The sequence below is a fragment of the Microtus oregoni genome, unplaced genomic scaffold, assembly GCF_018167655.1.
Source record: "Microtus oregoni isolate MIOR12 unplaced genomic scaffold, Mior012 000085F_ref0000168, whole genome shotgun sequence".
NCBI classification, from domain to species: domain Eukaryota; kingdom Metazoa; phylum Chordata; class Mammalia; order Rodentia; family Cricetidae; genus Microtus; species Microtus oregoni.
Genome location: NW_024544551.1, coordinates 2,758,239 through 2,771,333, shown reverse-complemented (window position 1 = coordinate 2,771,333; position 13,095 = coordinate 2,758,239).

The window sequence follows — 13,095 nt, the reverse complement described above, 5'->3', positions numbered from 1 at the left end:
CCCAGCCTTTGATTTTCAAGTCTGATTGATAAATAGAATAATAGAGACTTAATTTAAACCTACATATCGGGACCAGAAGCCCTGCCAGGCCATGGCCTGAGTGGCTAAGGAGCACTGAGTGTGGAACCATGGGACCGCAGACAATAATTAAAATATCAGCAGATTCATATGCAACTGCTAAGCAGAAAAAAAAACATCACCTCTGAGATAATGTGTTACATTATCGTAAACCCTCTGAGGTTAACTTCCTGTAACATACCTTACAATTGGTTACATAACAGTAAATTAGAGGCTTTGTTTGTATGCTTTGTAACTTGTAGTTCCAAATTCTTCGCCACTGTGTTGTGACCTGGTTTAGCCTTTAAACAAACACATTCTGCTCTTGGCAAAGCATTGTGCTCACACAAAACCACACAAGAGACACAGATTGTTTTAAGAATTATTTTCCACCAAAAGTCACACCAGCTACCCAATGTTTGCTGAGCCGGGGTATCTGTGACTCAGAACAATATACCACTATGGAAGAAAACTTTTAAGATTTAGAATTGAGTTGATTGACTCGTTTGAAACTGTGGTTCTGTGTGGGTGGCTAGACAAATTGCTAAGTATTTCTGTATTTGGTAAAAATAGCCAAAGACTTGCTTCTTTTTCTAGGACTTGTTCCACACCAGGCAGAGTAATTCCGCTATCAAGGCTGATCAAATGTACAGAGATGGTCATTAAACTCACAGACCAAATCTGAAAACATTTGTAAGTGTTTAACTGTTCCTGAATAGCTTTCGCAGCTAGCTAAATTATTTTCCCCAAGTAGTAATTGTCTCAATGTCCCCAGACATTAAAACCTATTAAAGGTTAATGACCCTATTCTTGTTTTCCCTACATAGGTGGAATTTTTTTGATGCTCTAGTTTTTTTTTCTTTATTTGAATACACCAGGTTACCAGTTTTACAAATATGAAGTTATGTATATATAGATGACACAAACCAAATAAATTCTGTGTAACTGTAGAAGGGAAGGTTATATTTTTTTTCATTATTGAGTTTACTAAAAAAATTATTTATCAAAAAACTATTTTAATATTTAAAAAGATTCCCCATGTATATAGAAACTACCATTCTCATCCCCATACTCATATATTCCATTTTAAGGTTCATACTTTATATTATATTGCAGATATGAAGATTTTAACCATTTGTTTCTTAGACTTGCTATTTTAAATGCAGTAGAAAAAAATTATAACAAAGTCTGTCTTTTAAATTTATTAAATTGTTGAGAATTTTGTCTAATGTATTTTCATCACATTCAATCCTCCTCAAACTTCCAAAATCCACTCTCCTTTCCCAGCCCACCCAAAAACTTGCCCTCTTTTTTTTTTTTAATATCCATCAAAACTGGTTTGTACTAGCCACACATTCTTCTTATCCATTATCTCTTTTATTCTCATTTTATAATATTGTCAAGCTATGTCTTTTGATTACAAAAACACTTTAAGAGATATTGGTAGACTTGTATTATAAAAACAGGAAGGAAGATTTTAAAGTCATGTAACATCTATTTGTGTTATTAGAAGTGCCATATATGCAAAATTAAAAAAAAATCATAAAACCAAGATACCAGATCAAGCAGGTATTCACCACACACCCATTCTGCCTTTATTCTCATTTTCTTCTGGTCTCCACATTTTTCTTTCCATGAACAAACTTGTGTTTTCAGATAGAGAATTGGGAAAAACCATTGGGGTCTATCTTTCTTTAGCTTCTATTTTGCAGAGGCAACTAGTTGTCAGTGAAATGCTGTCAAATCAAACGTCACAAATACTATGCAGATAGCAGACATTTCTCCCTGACAACCCCATTAGGCCAGTGGAGAAGACAGAAGTGTCCTTGAAGTTAATTCTTTATTAGTCTACCCCAGCTATCTGAGCTGCATTTTAAAAACTGTGTTATCACTAAAGCTTTAAAAACTGTTCCTTTTTAATGCACTGTTTTCAGTTTAGAAACAGCAATTTAACAGGTAAGACTTGTAAAATCTAAAAAGAAATAAATTGGGAATGGGGTGGAGAAGAGTGGAGATAGGGGAGGCTATGGTAGGAATGTATTGTATGAGAAAAGAATAAATACAAAGAAATTAGAAAGAAAGGTAAAAGTGGAAAGTTTAATTCATCTTGGGGTAGGTAACTATTTCTCTATGGTCTTGTAAAAGCAAGCACGGTTATGGTAGTTGTAACAAATACTATATTTTGTACTATATTAAAATTAAAATTCAGTGTGCCCAGTATATGATAAAATCAGAAGTATTCTTCCTTGTTCCACTTCATTCAATGCTAAGCAAAACCAGAACAAATAAACTGTATCACCAGTAACAAAAAGAAGAAAGAAAGAAAGAAAGAAAGAAGAGGGAGGGAGAGAGGGAGAAATGCTATCTAGAAAATTTTAAAAATGCTGTAAGCATTTGTCAGTCTTCACTTCAGTCAAAAGAGTGAGTGGCAGTCATACACTGTTTCATTATTTGTACCCAAACAGCTGCCACAGAACTTTGGGGACTTCAATAACATGACACAAGTAGTGGGAAGGTCAGTGGGATAAAGTCCTTCCACATTTATTCTGTGCAGATCTATCTGGAGCTCCAGAAGCACAGATAACACTTGTGTACATTCTGAAATCAAAACCTTTATTGAGCTATAACAGCTGAGAAGAAGAAAAGTCATAGAGAGGAATTGAAGAATGAAAAGCATGGGCCACTTGCTCACTGTAAATGTTCAGGTTCAGTCTCTTTCATTAGATCACATTACAGATAAATCAGGATTAACATAAACATCCCTCCATACATTCTCATTAAAATGTGAGGGTATGGGAAGTTGTGATATAGACATACAATAAATAAAACCGAAGTGCCCAGAAGGAGTTTTTCTATAATCTTCAAATTCTATCAACAACACACTGGATGCCTTAATTTACCCACAACCCTTCTTCAAGTCAAACTCTGAGCATTTTTTGTAGCAACCACATTAGGTCTTAACTAAAATCTTACCCCAAAATATTTAACAGCAGTGTATTCATAAATAATTGCCACTCCATCACGCTGGCCATCCCTTTCATAGTGGCAAGTTGTGCCTAATTCATTTATTTCTATGAAAACAAATGTTGCACGAGCAATAAACTCACCATTGATATAAGCTAATCACTGTCTTGCCAAAGGAACAACTAAAATCCAAGTATGTTTTACTTTGCTAATATGAACTAAAAGAGGTCCACTATTTTTGTCCCTGGTTTTCATGTTTCTGTAGAAGGCTGTTTGTACCTCTCTGGTGCTTTCTTTCTGTAATAGAAAGAGATGTTACATCAGCACTCTGGCCTTGTGAGGAAGGAAGCAATAGTTAACTTAAATGGAGGGAAATGTGACATTTAGAGAAATAAAAGGCTGCCAAAACATTGAGGAAAGTTGGGTATTCTCATTTTGTTTCTATAAATATAGAATGGACTATCAAATATCTATTTTGCAAGTCGGAGTTTAAAAACAAAGGTCCAGTGTGATTTAATACATACCAGATGTGAGCAAGAGGCAGGGAGAAGGAAAGGGTTGTGGTGTTATGCGTGTCTATGAGGAAAATGAAATGGAAGCATTTTATTTTATTCTGGCACAAACCAAAGGTAATTGTGCACTTGAAAGCCAGTCTAAGAACGAGCTCACTTTAATATCAAGCTTACAATATGATAATCATTTTCCAATGAAAGAGAAAGAACTTAGATGAATACCATTTTCAGTTCTATTACAAAATAAATTTTTATGTTTGATGTTCTCACAGAGTTCCAATATCACCATTATATTGCTCTCAATGTTGAAGTATCTCAATGAACTTTACAGTTTTATTGCTTGTTTGTTTTTCTTTGGTTTTCTTATTATAATTCATGGACAAAAACTAGAAACTTGAGAAATTATTTTGCTGAATTATTATTATTAGTGAAGTTATCAATTATCACTTCCAGTGTTTCTTGTTTACTTTAGTGTCTATGCACTGATACCTTGGGATTCTTCAACAGACAGCCAAAGGACTGTAGTAGTAAAATTTCATTGTGGCTCTCTCCTTGCCATGCTTCATTAGCATTTTGTAGGACACAAATTTATTTTGAGCTGATTCCTCTTAGAATATGAAATTGATTAATTCCTGAGAGAAACGACTCTTAAGGAAAATAAGAGAGGAATTTCTGTTATTTTCCTTAAGATAATAAAGTAGTAATATGTTTTGAGGACACCATATATACAATTACTTATTTATACTTTACATGTCACCAGACAGTAAGAAAAGAAACTAAACATTAGGATCTCAGTTAACTATTGTCAGAGGTTTCTGTCCCTCCTGGTCCCTCAGCCCTTTAGTTTCAAATAAGGACACAGAGGTCTACATTAAAAATAAACTAGTTGGCCTAGTAGCTCAGACTTCTTATTAACTCTTTCTTACATCTTACATTAATCCATTATTCTTGTCTGTGTTAGCCATGTGGCTTGGTACCTTTTTTGGTGAGACAGTCACATCTTGATCCTCTGTGTCTGGGTAACAACTACATACTGAAACTTCTCTCTACCCAGAATTCTCATTGCCCTGCCTCTACTTCCTGCCTGGTTGCCCCGCCTATACTCTTTGCCTGGCTACTGGCCAATCAACATTTATTTAAAATATAAATGACAGGGTACAGACCACTGTCCCACAGAAGTTAACTACAATACCTGTCTGTAATGAGACAAAAGAAAATACAGGAAAGCATGTGAAAATAGATATGACATGAAATAATATTTTCCTATATTATTAATTGACAAAAACCATGGAGAGAGAAAAAAATCAAATGATATATAAATGTATGTTGGGTCCACAGGGGTCGCGCAAAGATGGGGACAAACCACTGAAGTTTAATAAACCATAAACAAACTTTATTCCAAAAAAAATAAAAATTAAAAAAATAAATCTCCATGGAGCACAAAAAGCTTACCAGCTAGCTGAGACCACAGCCAGAGATGGACTTGTAAGGCTGTGGCCAAGGCTGGTTTTTGAACTCCTTCTTTTGAGCAATTATTAGGAAATAACAAAAGAATATTAACAATCTCAAGGTAAAACTCAGATACAAATTGCCCTTCTTTGCAATGTCCATTAACAGAGTTTTTTATTTAAATTAGTGTTTGTATTTAGTCCATCATTTTTCCTTGTCATTCCTGGATACTGTTCACCAAGTCTCTGCACCTCCCCTGACAATGCCGGTTTCTCATAGCAGGAAAGGGTATGGAAAAATAAAAAAACCAAAAAGTCAAAAGTCGCATATATCCCATCATTAAAAAGTTAACTCAGCCCACATCAATCGCTGGTCGTGAGTAGCGGGGGGGTTTATGTAAAAGCAGATCCTCAGTTTTCAGAGGACTGCTTCAGCCTTTCATATAGAGCTATGGGTTGTAAAGCAGAGTAGCCCACTGTTAAAAGTTAATCCTTAAACTGCTGACAGTTTGTTCTCATTTCCCTAGGCTTACAACTTTCTTTTGTTTATTTCTCCGTTTTTATTTCTGGAATTTATATTTTTAGATTCTTATTCTTGGACCCTTCAATGTAACCATTTATAACATATAAATAGTAATTCATGTGCATGTGTTTTTGTGAGGGAGCGCACATGTGTGTGCATGTGCATGAGTGTGCACGTGTGCTTGTCTGTCTCTGTGTGCATGTGACTGTGTATGTGTGTACATACACATGTATGTGGGTGTGTATGTGTGTCACTCTGTGTGCATGAGTGTAGGAGTAGGTGTGTGAATGTGTATATGCATATGACTGTGCATGTGTATATGTGAGTGCATTGTGTAATGACTTTTATGTTTCATTTTCTAATGTTCTGATGGTGTGCATCGGTATTAAAAACTGAAAACCAACTTAAATATTGAGCCTTTTAATATGTGTCATTTTCATTTATTGTGCTGTATACTTTCTATTTTTTATATTTCTATTTATTTACCTATTTTTTTGTTTCATTTTTTATCATGTGACATTCTTTGAAGCTAACCTTTTCTTTCTTTCCAGCACAGGCTCTAATGAATTTGACAGTGAAGAGTAACAGCAATTTGAATATCTACCTCTTAGTGCCTAAGTTTAATATACTTATATTGTTTCACGAGTTTTAAGAAAAGAGTAATTTTGCAAACTATTGTTTCCTGAATTTTGTCTAGAATAAGATAAATTATGAGCAGTGGTTAAAATGTGTAAAGGAGGATAATTAACCTTAGACTACCCTCTCCAAACAAATAACTTTGATTGATATAAACAGTCCTTCTTGGGCTTTAGCAGCAGGGTGCTCAGGCTGAGAAATTCTTTTGTGTTGCAGTTATATTAGTGTTGCAACATCAGACCCAATGAAGACTTCTCTGAAGTGCTATTTTCTCACATGCATTCAATATCATGGTGAGGAGAAGAAAAAAAGCAGCAAAGGCAGACAGAGGTTGCAGTGGCATCAAGGGTGAGGCCAATTGCAGCCAACACTTAACAGCTGCTAAAGCTTCCATCTTAGAAGCTGCTCGGCTAAGACACTAAGAACTTGGAGGGAGCATGATAAATGAATAAGTAAGGGTATCACCTGTGGGTCCCATTCAAACTTGCTGTTCTGAATGTTTTCCCAAGTGCATACATGTGGTTCTAATACTACCAGCTTTTGATATCTGGTGCTGGGCTCCAGAACATCTTGTATCCAGTTTACAAGACCTGGCCTCTGGTTTCCAAGAGCAGAGGATTGGCAATGTTCTTGATAGTTGAAAATTCAGTGACCATTTCCTTAGCTAAGTGATCCCACCCACCTGCCCATGCATATGTGGGCCCCTCATACCTAGTTCCAGAGATTTCCACTATCATGCTACAGAATGAACTCTGGACAGAATCAGGTACCCATATCTTCCTGGCAGTGACCGCTATGTTGTGGAAGAAGCGTCCTTGAAGTTGAAGAAGGAGCTGAACACCCTTTTAGGAAGTGTCTCTATATGATTCCATCCAAGACAGGACTATTTGCCTTTTCAGGTGTGTTCTGAATTTTATACTGTGATGGAATCTGTTTTAGTCAGTATTCTCTGGGGGGGGGATCTAAATAAAAAATAGGGATTAATATATCTAATAATAATGGTTTACAGGTTATGGTCCAACTATTCCAACAATGGCTGTTTCCCAATGGGAAGTCCAAAATTTCCATAGTAGTTCAGTACACAAGGCTAGATTTCTCAGCTGGTCTTCAGTATACACTGGAATCCTGAAGAAACAGGCTCTAATGCCAGCGAAGGAATGAACTTAGCAGCGAGGGCAGGGACCAGCCATCAAAGAGCAAGCACTTTCTTCTTGGATGTCCTTTATATAGGCTCCCACCAAAATGTGTAGTACGGATTTAAGATGGATATTCCCAGGTCAGAATACCTGGGTTTAGGCTGGGTCTTTCCATTTTGAATAATTCAGTCAAGAACAATGCCTCACACACATATCCAAATGCTTGGGTTTTAGTTACTCCAGATACAGTCGAGAGTGGCGCTCACAGAACCTTGGTGTTATTTGCTGTCTGTGTCATCTTTCAAAGTTTTTACTCTGTATTTTTTTAGACTTTTGTGATTAAGAAAATAAAGTCAAAAAGCTGTTTTAATACTGTTGTTTTGCTCACAGAGTCTCCCATGCGTTAGTCATTTGGAAACTGCTCTTCTTTCTGTCACTGGGGGTGGGGATTGTTTATTGTGCTTCTTTCTGGCTAGTGTGAGCTATAACCATATGGCAAGTTTAATTCTTTCTATTTTATTTATTTTGTGTGTGCGTGCGTGTACATATGCACATGTGTGTGGGGTGTGTGCATGTATGTGTGTCACGGTGTACATGTGGAAGGCAGAGGATAACTTGTGGAAGTTGATTCTCTCCTTCCAAAACATGGGTTCCTGATGTGAGATGTTCTTTTCTATATGTGTTGCTTTTACTGACTGATGAGTAAAGTTGTTTTAGCCAATGGCTTAGCAGAGCAAAGCTTGGCAGGAAATCGAAACAGAGATATAGAAAGAAAGTAGTTGAAGTCAGGGAGATGCCATGTAGCTGCCAAAAAAAACAGACGCCAGAACGTTGCCCTGTAATTCACAGTCTTGTGGCAAAAACACAGGGTTATAGAAATGGGTTAATTTAAGTTGTAAAAACTTCCTAGAAATACTCCTAAGCTATTGGCCAAACAATATTGCAATTAATACAGTTTCAGTGTGATTATTTCAGGTCTGGATGGTCAGGAAATGAACAAGCAGTCACCGACTACAGGTTCCAGCCACAGAATTAAAGAGTCATAGGACTTGGTATCAAATGCCTTTAACTTTTGAGCTATTTCACCACCCAATCGCATTCTGCAAAATAATTTTGTTATATTATTTTTTTCTGTTTTTTCCTTTGTAGCCTGTATTACAAAAGTTTTGGTAAATTATTAATGTTTCTCCTCAGACTCATCTTTGAGCTCCAATGTCTTAATCCAGTTGTCATTCTATTTTGTTCTTTTGAACTTTGTTTAGTTATAGTTGTACTCTATATAAAATTAAATATTACTAAGTTCTTAATTCTCCCTTCCTCTGTTAATAAGCAAGGTATTGTGGTTCATGCATGTGATTCTAGAATCAAGCAGACAGAGACAGGAATATGTAGAGTTCAAAGCCAGTCTGACTGGGTAACATAGTGGAAATATGTGATTTAGAGGCATGAGTCTCAGAAGGTTAAGGTTATCTTCTGTCATAGAAGTCAGAGGTCAGTCTGTGCTACATGATAATATATATATATATATATGAAATAATTATATTATTTAACTTTCATTTCATGAAGTTATAATTTTTCTCCTTTAATTTTTGTGTCTCTAAGTGTTGCTTTCTAATTTGATTATCTGATTTATTTAACAATGATTCCTTTTGAATTACTGATTATAGTCTCAGTATTTAATTGGGAAGTGCTTATTTATCCATGAAAGATCATTAATCTATGATATAATATTATCTTGAATTATTTGCTTGACTAATATGTCTCAATATTTACTATTATATTAATGCTTAGTAAATCAGACACACTATGACCAAATACACATTCCATTTTAACGTAGTTTTTCAAAGGAGACTGGTTATGTAGGTCACAGTGTCTCCCTATATTTTAAAGATCTTTCCAATTATCTTTGAAAATATTGCACTTTAACATATAGTAATCCAATGAACTTGATTCTGTGATAATTTTATGTTAAAATTATTATTATTGATATTTATAGAGTAAAAATTCATGTGCTGACTTTTTACATCTAACAAACATGACTAGAAGCCAAAGCTTATCAGAAAATAATAGTTATTTGATTAGAAAGTAACTTTTCAGCACATCATGCATTTTGATACATTGCACTAAGGTATAGCACTCTGGTGGCACTATTCAAAACCTGGCTTGGGCAGCAACCCCAGTATCAAACACAGTCTTAGGGGAGCAAAATATAAAATAGGAAGATGTTTTTCTAAATGTCAAGACTAATTGAATTTTTTTTTCTGGAACATATTCACTGACAATTAGGTAGTCTTCCTCCTCTCCATGTACCCAGTCCCATTTCTTCCTGTTGTACTTACATCTAGAACATCTTCTGCCTTATCCCTTCTTAGGCAGCCCTCACTACAATGAATTGTGGCATTTTCTATCAAATTACAGATAAATCTCCCCAGTTACTTATATATGAAAGATACACCATAAATACAACAATGTGCTTGAATTTGAAAAAGAAACTCATCATCATTCTAAGAGACTGTTTATTGTTATTTATTCCAATGTTTTTCTATTCTTAATAGAACTCATACTTTAAAGGCATATATAAGTGTATACACTGACATATATATATATATATATATTCATATACACATGTATATATATATGTGTGTGTGTGTATGAATTGTTTGCTATAGAAGAATAAGTTTTATAAGAAGCCAAAAGACTATATTTTTTAATCATGAAAGAGCATCTTCATTTTATAAGCAGTAATAAGATATCTTAGTATTCACTGAGTGATAGAAGATCGTTTTGAATCCAACTGTCTACTAACATAATTGCCCTGGCCTTCTTTACCTATATCCAAGACATTTGAATATGAAATCTAATTAATAATGAAAACATCTATGATAAAGTATAACAACATGCTCTACTAGGCTAGATACAGCAAACCTTAAATTTATTTAGAATAAAGGATGAAGAAAGAGGATGATTGGAGATACTTTTCCACATCCTACCTTCCCTATTTTATCAGATATAAATGATAGATTGTTCAGTGTATTCAGAAGTCATCCATAAAATAAGTTAAAGGGAAGGAGTAGAGATAAGCTTCAGGTGGCAAGCACTTGTGATGCAAGCCTGAAGACCTGAGTTCAGATGCTCAGAACCCAAACAATGGTGGACACAGCAGGACATAAGCAATTCCAGCACTCCTACAGGACAACAAGACCAATAGAGGAGAATAAACAGAGGTTAGTAGACCACCTAGCCTGGTGTGTGCAGCCACAGATGAGAAGGGGTCCTGTTCCAAGGAGAGCTGAAGGTGAAGACAGAAGTCTAGGATTATTCTCTGACCCCCACATGTATATACATAGCAACAAGGGTACACACAAACATGTACATACATGTTATGAACAAACAAGCATTTAACAATGTTTAAGGATGGTCTGTAGAGATGGTTCCACAAGAAAAAACACTTGCTGCTCTTTCAGAGGACTGGGGTTCAGTTTCCGGTACTAAACGGAAGCTTATAACCACTGGACTCCCTAGTTCTAGGGCATTCGGTACTTTCTTCTGACCCCTGGGGACATCAGGCATGCTTGTGGTGTGCAGAAGGACATGCAGACAAATACTCATACTCTTTGAAAAGAAAGAGAATGAAAAAAAAAGACTAAAGATTTAACAAGAAAAAACACACAGAGTGTAAGAAGAGATGTCTACCTTCCTTTTCTTTATTGTTTCTGAGGCAGGGTTTCACCACATACACCAGATTGGCCTCAGACTCTGAGATCCTCCCCTCTGCCACAGCAGGGCTAGGATTAAACGCAGGAGCCACCACCAGGAGATTTATACTTTCTGTTTAAAAAGCTGCATATTTATCTATGACATTGCTGTTGACTTACTGGAAGAGGGAAGAAATCAAGATGACTCAGCAGACGTGAGAGGAGTAAGCAGTAAGTGCTGATGAAGTCACAGCAAGATGAAGACTTGGGCGACGTCAGTAGTCTTGCTGGGTATTACAATGAAGTGGGAGACTGACCTTTAATGAGCGGTGTTTTCTACACTTGACACCAGGCCACTTATCTGCTCCTAGCTACATGAAGTCAAGTCTGTACTTATAGCTCTTCAGAGTGGTGTTCTATGTATTTCTGGAGCCTTCCAAACTGATTTCTACTTTTTAAATTATCATAGAAATGTATTTTATTACTTTCAATGATAAATACTGAGGAAGGAAAATGGGAAGCTTTGGCTCTGTGTTGGAACTTAACCACATTTCTGGCCTCTAATTATTTGAAAAAAGTCAGCATAAAATGAATAGTGCAAGAAAAACAGAATACTTTTCTTTTGTGGCCACAATGTTGGATAAAAAGTTTTGGCTAGTCCATACTTTTGAATCCACTGTATTGATTTTTATCAAAGTAAGAAAAAAATACCAAACCGTTGCATATGATACATAGCAGAACTAAGAAACTTTTGGAACACATGCTACATCACCTACAAAAGATTACTATAATAGTTCTTTTAGCAGGAGTTTTTGAGGTCCAAGATTTATTGTGTGGTATTGGAAATTTTGAAATGTCTGGTGTACATTAGATGTACTGAAAGCTTAATTTGTGGAGCATAATGTAAATTGAACCAACTTGCAATCAAAGTCTGCTTCAAGTATACCTGAGCTGGTATACTAGTACTCACAGTCTAACGTGTGAGAGTTACTTGCCTGAGGCCAGCCTGGGCTAAATACTGAATTCTACATCAGTCTGAGATACAAACACTGTGGGCAAAGAATGAGGCTCAGCAACACAGCTCTTACTTACCTAGCATGTTCAAGAAAGGCTCTGCATTCATTTCTCAACAATGTTGGAAGGAGGAAGGGAGAAGGGAGAGAAAACACTCCAAATGGATACTGATGAACTATAATAAATCCCAGAGTAAAATACATAGTAAAATACATTATCTTGCTCTAAAACTATAAATTACTTAGGATAGTTTACCAACAACATTCTACTAATTTAATTTTGTTATTTTAAGGCTGTTAATGACAGATTTACAATATTGTATTGTAATAATAATCTGTTCCCAAACACTTGTGGAAAATCAGACTAGTACAAAAGAATGTAAACATGTGTAAGTAGGTGCCCAATTGAAAAGTAAAGTAAAATACCCAAGCAGCATTAAATTCCAGAATTCCAGTGTATTCATTCCCCTGCAAAAGATGACATATTTGCTACCTACTTAGACACGCACACACACACACACACACACTCACACACACACACACACTACATATTATATAATAACACAATATATGCATGGCATGCAATGCATAGGCAGCCCATATATGGCATTCTGTTGAACTTGTCCAAGGTCTAAGTTTGTGAGGACGACCGAGCAGGTCTTTTCCTCAAAATGGCACCAGATCTCATTATAGATAGTTGTAAGCCCCCATGTGGTTGTTGGGTATTGAACTCAGGACCTTTGGCAGAGATGGCAGTGCTCTTAACTACTGAGACAGAAGGCTCAGCAACTATAAACAAACCCCACAATATACACATTATAAAATATAATGATTTTATATATGTGGATATACATATATATATATATGTATTAGTATATATGTATATGTATATATACAAGTATATTGATAGATCAATTTTTAAAAAATCTTTAACAAGAAAGAAATACCATGACAACATTAATTAATGTAACAACCAAAATGCCTACTGCTAGCCATAAATAAAGAAATCAGCACCAATGAGGCTCCCTCCCCAATTTTTCTAGGGAAAAGCAAGAAAACAATGACACTGAACACCAGACTCTGAAGTGCGAAAACAAGCAAGCCTCAGCAG